This window comes from Notolepis coatsorum (genome assembly GCF_963971535.1).
Source record: "Notolepis coatsorum genome assembly, chromosome: 1".
Classification (NCBI taxonomy): Eukaryota; Metazoa; Chordata; class Actinopteri; order Aulopiformes; family Paralepididae; genus Notolepis; species Notolepis coatsorum.
The window spans coordinates 207,549,216-207,559,582 of record NC_140165.1 but is presented as its reverse complement, the minus strand read 5'-3'; positions in this window follow the sequence as shown (position 1 = coordinate 207,559,582).

The following is a 10,367-nucleotide window of genomic DNA, read 5'->3' as shown; positions in this document are numbered from 1 at the left end:
TCAGAATGTACCGAGAGAAACGTTTACTGTACCCCGCAGACATAATAAGCATATAAGCAGTGCTTACTAACGTTATTAGTTACACTATTTCTGACCGAATTAGTAATTCGTTTGTCTAGCACAGTCTCTAACAATAACAGTAAGAAGCATTTTGGATAAAAGTATTCTGTACTTCTGTATGACAACAATGTATGCCTTTCAAATGTTAAATGATAAATGATTAAATGATACACAGCGAAATCTGCGCTCTCTCATCCTGCTTTCGCCAACGCGACAATATTATTAAACAGCAGCGATGTGAAAGGCGAAGTGAACTCCAGCAGCAACGCGCTTGCCGCGGGGCGTGCCACGGCGTGTCACGTGGCCGTCGCGGCCAATAAGGCCAACCCCGGTAATCAAATCCGTTGCGGAAGTGATACACGCGTCGCTGGGACCTTCTCCTCTCCTCCTCACCAGCCCCCACCCTTGTATAGACTTTCCTCTCCTCCTCACCAGCCCCCACCTTTGGACAAACTTTTACTTTTGGCTTTTGTATTGTCTCCCATGTGTTTTAACCTTGTGTTATCTTTAGTCTTGTTCCCTTTGTAATTGTTTTATTTGTCCCTTGTATGGTGTTTACTCTGTCTAGTGTTCAGTCTTTTCTTGTGTGGTTAGTTTGTTTGTTTCCCTGTTATTTCCCCAGAGTGTTTTGTCTTGTGTTATCCCCATGTGTGCCTCGTTGGTAATTAGCGTCCCATGTCTTAATTCGTCTCCCTATATCTGGTGTGTGTTCCCTACCCTCCAGTGTCGGTTCATTTTTGGAGTTCATGTTTAGAGATCCTTGCTTGATGTTCGGTCCCATGTTTGTTATCCACGCCCTTGTTCTCCTGTTTCATAGTAAGTTCCCTGCAGTAACTTTGTTTTGTGTTTTTTTGGACTTGCTCTCTTTTTGAGATTATTATTTGTTTTTGTATTTAGCCCTCTGCCAGTCTTCAGCTGTGCTTTTCTTTGTTTTGTATTTTGCTGCTGCCTTTGGAAGTATTTTTTGTGAATATCTTTGTTGCTGCCCTCTTTTGAAGTAAAGACATTTTTTGATATAGTTCACCTCTGGCTCCACGTCTCGTCTGCCTGTTCTCCCCTCGTTCTGTTCCGTGATTGGGTCCTCAGACAACACTATCCCTAACAAATACAGTACAGCTCAATACACACAATTGTTAAGGGGATGCAGACCAGGGGTCTATTCCCCGTACCTGGCTAACTGAGTTAGCCGGGTAATTTTCAGCATAGCTTGACTTAAGCCAGACATTTCCGTCCCCCGACGTCGGATTTTGTAAGTCGCTATGGCAACAGATCGAAAAGTTTGAACATGCTCCGGAGCAGGGTTTAGTTCAGTTAGCTGGATGAACCATGGCCACACCCTTGCAAAGAAATGCCAGCTCCCTTCCTGAAATAATTATCACAGTGTAGATCTGCATTATACCATTCTGAATTATGTTTTTGTGCTTTGTTTTCCTAGAGGGGGCTTTTGAAATGTAAAATAATAGACCTAAAATGCTGATAATAAATCATATTCAGCCTATAGATTTACTTACATTTAATGCACGTAATTTTTATACGGATACGGCGCTCGGAGTCGCAATACACACTGCATGTGGTTATTTTAATAACAGCGCATTGCAAATGTGAATCCTGCAGGGATATCTTTAATGAATGAAACCTGTAGGGCGTTTGACTCTGATTAGTTTCATATTCTCTGCTGTGGATGTATTTGTTTAACGGAGCGCCCGGATTGTGTTTCATTCAAGCATAAATTGAAGTGTATATGCGTGGACTGTGGATTATGAATTACGAGGAATCTGAATCTGTGGATTGTTGAATTGTATCACTGTCACTCACACGTTATTGTGATATTGTAACTGGGATTAAAATGTCTGATGAGATGCGCTGTTTGACGGATTTGAGAAATTGAATGAGCCGTTGACATCAATGCATTTGAGAAAATGCATTTATCTGTTCAAGCACTGTTATCTGATGATGAACATGAGGTGTCACTGCACTGGTATAAACCAAAGGTTAATCAATTCAATGCATGTATGGATTATGTCCGAAACAGATTAAAACCTGATTAATAGTGAAACTGTATAGCCGGCTCCAAGCCTCTCTGACACGTTATTTCGGGGGTCGCGCCTTGAAACTTTGGGAACCATGTATTTATATATAAGTACATGATACCTAAGCCGAGCGCATACAGTACAGATATCCTTATAAGTATCTATTAATTCGTATCAATTAGATACTCTTTGGGCTTGTTTGTATCTACTTATTCTGAAAGAGTTGAACTAATTATTTTTGCTAGCAAGATCTCATTCGATTATTCATTCCATTAAGCCTACTGCCAGCAGGCACATTTAAAGAAATATAATCTGATTGATTGGGGTAATGAGGGACTTAACATTAGCCTATAGATTATGCATTTAACTTGTCGGCGAGGCTATTGAGCTTTACTGTATTGTACCCATTCTGCAATCTGTTAATAAAGTTTTCAATCAATCAATCAATCAATGCCGTTAGAAAATCAGGATTTCTGCGATCGACACCTGCTGTCTTTTCAGGTGAGGCGGCCGCGCACACTTATCCTGAGTATCAAGTCTGGTTTGAATTAACAAGACTGAATCAGCGTTCGAGGAACAGGGAAAGCCTGGATTCAAACATTGGGTTAATTGAATCTGGATAATGGGACTTTTGATCGACTTAGTTGAACCAGGTACGGGGAATAGAGAAAGACTTTTGTCTTGTTTACATCAGGGTCCCCCATTTTCAATTCATCATAACATATATGACATACATGACATACAGATAGACAGTACTGCTACATCTATACATTTATGACATACCAGATTTACAAATACAGTACTGTTTGTGATACAAAAAGAGTTAAAAAAAAGAGAGAATATACATTTGACGAAGAAACTGTACATTGGAGGAGGTGGGGGGGGGGGGGTTGGCGTGATTTGATGTAGTGTAGTAGTAAAGTGTACTGTATGTAATATGTTTCTGTTACAGTTTTTTACGACTGCTTTGACACATTTCGCACATCAGAGTTGCAATGTGCAAAACTCAAAATGTAATTGCCAAACTGACTTTCAAAAGTCATACTCTAGTCTAAGATACTAAATGCTATGCTTACAGTACATATAAAGTGCAAAACTGGTAATACAAAGTGCCACACTCTAAATCATATGCTCCAGTCTCAGAATACAGCCACCTAATACTACATCAATGTTCAATTGCTTATTGCTACACAGGCAGATCACTAAATCAATTCAACAGGTGTTTGTACTAATCTCTCATTACCTTCAACAACCTTGCCCAGGTGAGTAGCATTGCATTGTGAGCATTTCTTTTGCCAAAATATAAACAGAGTCTCAAGCTAACGCCGGTAGTATCGCGAGAGGTTAAGCGTTGGACTGTGACGTCAAGAGGAGACACTCCAAGCTGCACTTGAATGCACAGACTGGAATGTATTCCGTGATAATACAGCCAATATTAACGAATACACTGAAACGGTGCTTGACTTTGTCTGTACTCTGGTAGAAGAAACAATCCCCTCTACCACAATTAGAATCTACCCAAATCAAAAGCCCTGGGTAGATAAATCCGTCCGTGAGGCTCTGAAAGTGCGCACCTCAGCCTACAACACCGGGCTTGTGACAGGCAACATGGATGAACACAAGACGGCAAGATACAACGTCAGGAGAGCAGTAATAGAGGCAAAACGGCGTTATAGGGATAAAGTTGAACTTCAGTTTGAACAGGCTGACTCTAGAGGTATGTGGCAGGGCCTCAGAACAATGACAGATTACAGAGGCACCTCCCTCAAACTGAACAGTGACATCTCCTTAGCAAATGATCTCAATACTTTCTATGCGAGGTTTGAGGCTGTGAATAACAACACCAGCCTACAAGCCACGGCAATGTGGGGGGGGGGGGGGGGGTAACAGAGCATGAGGTGAGGCGGACCTTTAAAAAAGTGAATATCAGGAAGGCAGCAGGACCGGACGGCATCCCCGGCCGCGTCCTAAAAGTCTGTGCCGACCAACTGGCCCCGGTATTCACTGACATATTTTTTTTTTTTTTTTCATTATTCAAAACATACACAAATGACAATACTGAGACAATTACAGGACAGTAATAACAGCAACAATAACAACAACTACATGTGTGTGCCTATATACGCCATGGTAAATGTGTAAGATAAAGTGATAAAGGTCCCTACATATGTAAACAAACACATCAGGAAAACAGAAACAAACGACAACAACAACAAAAAAATAACAAAAAATTACAATATTTTCAGAGACATTGAGAGATACAGGATGTCCTCAACACATCTTTAACACATCTTTACCAGAATGGAGCTACTAGAGAGATCAATGAGGTTATTCAGTCAAGTCGGGTGGGAGACCTCCAAGATAGTCCAGAAAAGGCTGCCAAATTTTATTGAACTGATGAATGAATGAATGAATGAAAACTTTATTTAACAGATTGCAGAATGGGTACAATACAGTACGGCTCAATACATACAATTGTTAAGGGGATGCAGACCTGAGAAAGACGTTTGTCTTGTTTCCATCAGGGTCCCCCATTTTCAATCCATATAGACATATATGACATACATGACATACAGATAGTCAGTACTGCTACATCTATACATTTATGACATACCAGATTTGCAAATACAGTACTGTTTGTGATACAGAAGGAGTCAAGAAAAGGGAGTATATACATTTGATGTAGAAACTGTACATTGGAGGAGGTTGGGTGGGGGGGGTTGGGTACATTGGGATATTGACAACCATACTGGGTAATTTACATTGGAGGTGGTTGGGGGGGGGGGGGGGGGGGGCGGTGGGGGGGGGGGGGCGGGGGGCACACTGTATAAACAAGTAACACTGTACATTGAGGGGGGGGGGAGGAGACACTGTACAAACAAACACAATTGTACATTGAACTATTGACAAAACCATACTAGGTAAATGACTGTACATTGGAGGGGGTTGGGTTAGGATATTTACAGGGGCCAGTGTTGAATTGCAGTCTCCCGTAGGTGTCCCTTGAGAGAGGTTTTGAAAGTGGGTAGTGATCCACATTCCTTTACAGCTTTGGGTAGGGCGTTCCACATTGATGTGGCATAATTGCGAAACGTGTTTAGTCCCTTATTTGAGCCGAATCTGGGTTTAACATGATTTGTGGAGCTCCCTCTGGTGTTGTGATCGTGGTATTCACTGACCTTTGGGAAGTATTTTGACATGTACATGGGTACCTTGGTCGTGTAGTGTATGTTGTAGACCAGGCCCATTGCAAGTTGTTGTACTCTGTCGTCTACTCTAAGCCATCCTAGGTTGTCGAAGTGGGCAGGGGTGAGGTGGGTTCTAGGAGTAAGGTCAAGCAGTAGTCTGACCAGTTTGTTTTGAGATGTTTGTAATTTTGTTTTTAGCGCCTTTGAGGTGCTTTGGTACCATGAGGTGCAAGCATAGTCGTAGTACCCCTGAATGAGTGCTCCTGCCAGAGTCTTCAGGGTGTTCTTGTTTACCAGAGAGGAGATCCGGTACAAGAATCGAGTTCGTTGGTTGACTTTTTTTATTACATTGGATGCCATTTTGTCACAGGAGAGATTAGCCTCTAGGATGGAACCCAGGTAGGTAATTTCATCTTTCCTTGTGACAATATTGTCACCCACTGTAACTGAGAAGCCGTCGGTCTTGCTGAGTTTGTTATTTGAACCGAAGAGAATGGACTCTGTTTTGCCCATGTGTAATGATAGTTTGTTATCAGCGAGCCATATGCAGATTCTGCCTAGTTCCGAGCTGAGGGTTTTTTCAACCTGTAACTTGTTCTTGTCAGAGACCAGCAGGGCTGAGTCGTCCGCAAACAGGAACAAGTTGCAGTCACAAGCTGACGACATGTCATTTGCATAAATTAGGAACAGTAGCGGTCCTAGTATGCTTCCTTGTGGGACACCACAGCTCACTGTGAGGGGGGGGGATAGGGTACCGTTTACCTCCACCATCTGTTCCCTCCCCTCAAGGTAGGATTGCATCCAGCTCACTGATAGACTATCAAAACCAATTGCTTTTAGCTTGTCAATCAGAATGGAGTGATTGACCGTGTCAAAGGCCTTTTGTAGGTCCAGCATGACCATGCCGCAGTATTTGCCTGCGTCCACCTCTTGTTTGATGTGGTCATTCAAATAGAGAAGGCATGTGTCAGTGGAGTGGGATGTTCTGAAGCCAGATTGGAATTCGTAGATTAGATTTTTTTCCGCTAGGTACTTTTCGACCTGTTCGTAGACTATTTTTTCCATGACTTTCGAGATGGAGGTGAGAATAGAAACAGGGCGGTAGTTGCCTGGGTCTAATTTGCTGCCCTTTTTGTGCAGAGGGGTCACCCTCGCAATTTTGAAGTCCTTGGGGACGTGTCCCTGTTTTATGGAGAGGTTTATTATGTGTGTGATGATTGGTGTGATGGCGGCTGCTGAGTCTCTGAGGAATTTGGAGGGGATGTTGTCATGGCCAGTGGCCTTGTTAGGTTGGAGGGCGCTCAGTTTATTGAGTACCTCATCTGTTGTTACCATTTCCAGCTTGAAGTCGTCCTTGCGGACCCCTAGGTTTTTGTAGTAAGCTACTATGTGTTCTACCCCATAAAGCCCTGAGTGGGAGGGTAGTTTGTTTACCAGTGTTGTGGCTATGTTTGTGAAGAAAATGTTTAAGTAATTGGCTACATCCAGCTTGTCTGTGATGAGCGTGTTGTCAGTTTTTATGTTTATGTTTGAGAATCTGGTTTTAAGTTTTTTACTGCATCCTAGTTGATTATTGAGTAATTTCCAAAGTTCACGTGGTTTGTTTTTGTTTTCCTCAGTTTTGTCATTGATGAAATTCTTTTTTGCAGTTTTGATCATGGAGTTTACGTCGTTTCTTAGTCTGTTTCTTTCTAGTTTGAGTTCAGTCACGTGGGCTTGGAGTTCACTGCTCGTGCTTTTAGTAAGCTTTGACTGACTTTTACGAAACTCAGAGCATTTTTTGTCTCTGGTTTTCATAGCGGCCAGTATTTCGGAGTGCATCAACCCTGTTCCTTAGTGAATAAGTCACCTTTTCTAGAGGGATACAGCTCTTCACCTCTGAAAGCCACATCCCAAATGGCAAAGGGAGATCTGACTTCCATTTTGTTGCAATACATTTTTTGGCAATAACCAGGAGGAGTTCTGTAAGCTTGATGGAATGACTGCGTGTAAGGTTTGAGTTTGTAAAGTTACCAAGGAGGCATAATTCGGGATCAGTCGGAAATGTTATATTATGAATTTGTGATATGGCCTCACAGACCCGCTCCCAGAAACTTTGCAGTTTGATGCAATGCCAAGTGGAGTGAAGGAATGTGCCCTCCTCCTGGCCACACCTAAAACAGAGGGACGAGATACTAGAGTTGAACCCATGTAATTTGGAGGGGGTAAAATAGACCTGATGCAGGAAATTGAATTGAATCAGTCTATATCTTGAATTTAGTGTGCATGTGACCCCATCTTTACATAGGTCCTCCCAGAGGCCTGGATCAATTTCTGTGTCTAAATCTCTCTCCCATCTAGTCCTGGACCTATCAGGTTCAGTGGTCGGCAGAGAGGGTAGTAAGGTGTTATAGACTTGAGAGATGGTTCTCACCATCTTTTGGTCATTATGAAAAAGACTTTCAATTGGAGATTTTTCTGGTAGTTTCCATTGACCTTGAGTGTTAACCCTCACAAAATCTCTCAGTTGCAGGTATTTAAAGAAATCTCTTCCAGGAAGTTGATATTTCTCTTTCATTTGCTGGAAGGACATAAAAACATCATTTTCATAACAATGTTCCAGTCGAGTGATACCTTGTAAAGGCCAGGACTCAAAGTCTCTATTCTGGTATAAGATAGGTATAAGCCTATTTCCCCATAGGGGGGTTTTAGGTGATAGAGGGCTATTGTGTCCAATTTTTTTTTGTAATTTTAACCAGGTTTGGACTGAATGGATCATGAAGGGGTTCTGGGTGATGGTCTTAATTGATTTCACGTCCCATTTGTACAAGGTATCAGATGGGGCGGTCTCGTTGATGTCTAGACATTCAATGTTCAACCATGAGGCTGAGAGGTCCCCCTCAAACATTTGAGCCAAAAATCTGGCTTGTGCTGCCAAATAATACAATCTAAAATTAGGAAGTTTCAGTCCTCCCTTTGTATAGTCTAAAGTAAGTTTAATTAAGGCGATCCTTGGGGATTTACCTCGCCATATAAACCGTCTGATCAATCCGTCCAAGGAGGAGAAAAATTTAGAAGGGACTTGGATTGGGAGGGACTGAAATATATAAAGAAACTTTGGCAGGACATTCATTTTTATAGCATTAATTCGGCCTAGTAAGGTGAGAGGGAGGTTCATCCATTTTTCCAAGTCCTCCCCTAGGATTTGTAACTGTCTTAACAGATTGAGTTTATATTGTGAGGATTCGCCTGTCCCTGGACCTTTATTCCCTGTCTCCTCACCTCACCAGCCCCCACCCTTGCGAGAATTTTCCCTGCCTCCTACTCTTCACCAGCCCCCACCCTTGTGAGAACTTTTGCCTGCCTCCTACTCTTCACCAGCCCCCACCCTTGGACATCCTTGATCCTCTACCTTCACGCACCTGTTGGGAGTTTGCAATCACCTCGGGAGAGTACATAGGTTGCAGACTCCCCTCCAGTCCTTGTCGGGTCGTTCTGTGTTCTGGACTCTGTGTTCGTTCTGTATCTGTATCTGTGTACACTCTGTGTTCATGGAGTTCTGTACGTTACCATCCTGTACGTTACCATCACCTGCCGCGTCTCCGGCGTGAGACGACGTGCCAGCCATCACCACCTGTCGCCGTTTGCCTGGAGTGGGACACCGTCTTCGCTCTCTAATTCTCTACGGGAGGTTTTCCAGTGTTCCCACTCCAGACGTCAAGCCGGCTCGTCATCGCTCCCGATTCCACGGGAGGAAGGCGTCTCTTCGTGATCCTCGTTCCTGGGGGTGAGGCTCGTCGTCGCTCCCTAGTATTCCACGGGAGGACGGCGTGTACCCATCCCGTTCCCCTTGGACCCAGGCTCGTCGTCGCTCCCTAGTATTCCACGGGAGGATGGCGTGTTCCCACTCCGGTCCCCTGGGACCCCCTTTGTTCTGCGCTGCCCGTCTGCAGCATCCGAAGAGGAGGAGGAGGATCCCCGTGCCAGGCCTCCGCCGTCGGGCCCCTGTCCCCGTGCCAGGCCCCCGCCGTCGGGCCCCTGTCCCCGTGCCAGGCCTCCGCCGTCGGGCCCCTGTTCCCGTGCCAGGCCTCCGCCGTCGGGCCCCTGTCCCCGTGCCAGGCCTCCGCCGTCGGAACCCTGTCCTCATTCCTGTAAGCAGCTCTGGCCCTCGCCCTGTCCAAGGCCTTAACCCTGTTCTCTGTCCCTGTCCCTGTCTCCAGCCCGCCTCTCCGGGCCTCTGTCCCTGTCCCCCTCTCCAGTGCCCCTGGTCCTGGTCCTTGACATTTAGCCCCGGCCCTGTCCCTTAGCCTTAGTCCCTTAGCCTGTTCGCCTCTTAAAGGCACAGTGCCGCATTTTCCATAATTCCTTGACTCTAGTGTTTTTGTGTTTTCCCTTAAAGGGACTGTGCCGCTTTTTATTCTATAATAAATATTTGCCCTGTTTTGGCTTACTCTCATACCTGTCTTGTGTTGTGCGATTGGGGTCGGTAACAAACCATAACATAGATTCCCCATCTCCTTATCTATTAGTATACCCAAGTATATTATACCATTTGGTGACCATTTAAAAGGGAAGTTATGTTGAATTGTGTCTTTAATAGAATCTGATAAGGGCAATATTTCACTTTTGTCAAGGTTAATCTTATATCCGGAAAAGGAGCTATACAAGTCCAACAGTTCGACTAAACGTGAGAGGGAGCTTTCCGCGTTTGTTAAAATTGAGAAGAATATCATCGGCAAAGAGCGAGATTTTATGTGTGTTCGGTCCAATTTCGAAGCCCGTTATTTTAGTGTCTATTCTGATTGCTTCTGCTAGGGCAGGGGTGGCCAACCAGTCAGAGACTAAGAGCCACAAAAAAATTACTGTGGCACCACAAAGAGCCACACCATATACCAGCGTTTCTCAACCTTTTTTTTCAGTCACGGCACCCTTCATGTGTTTATAGGTCTCACCCTCTGGCCTCTGAAGTTGCTAATGTCTTTTTTATTTGGGCCTCACAGGGTTAAAAGTACCCTGTGAGACCCACGGTTTCAAAATTACAAAATCACTTTTAGCCATTTAAAAAAATTATGTTTATTTAAAAAATGTTAAAGGGGAACTATTTTACTAT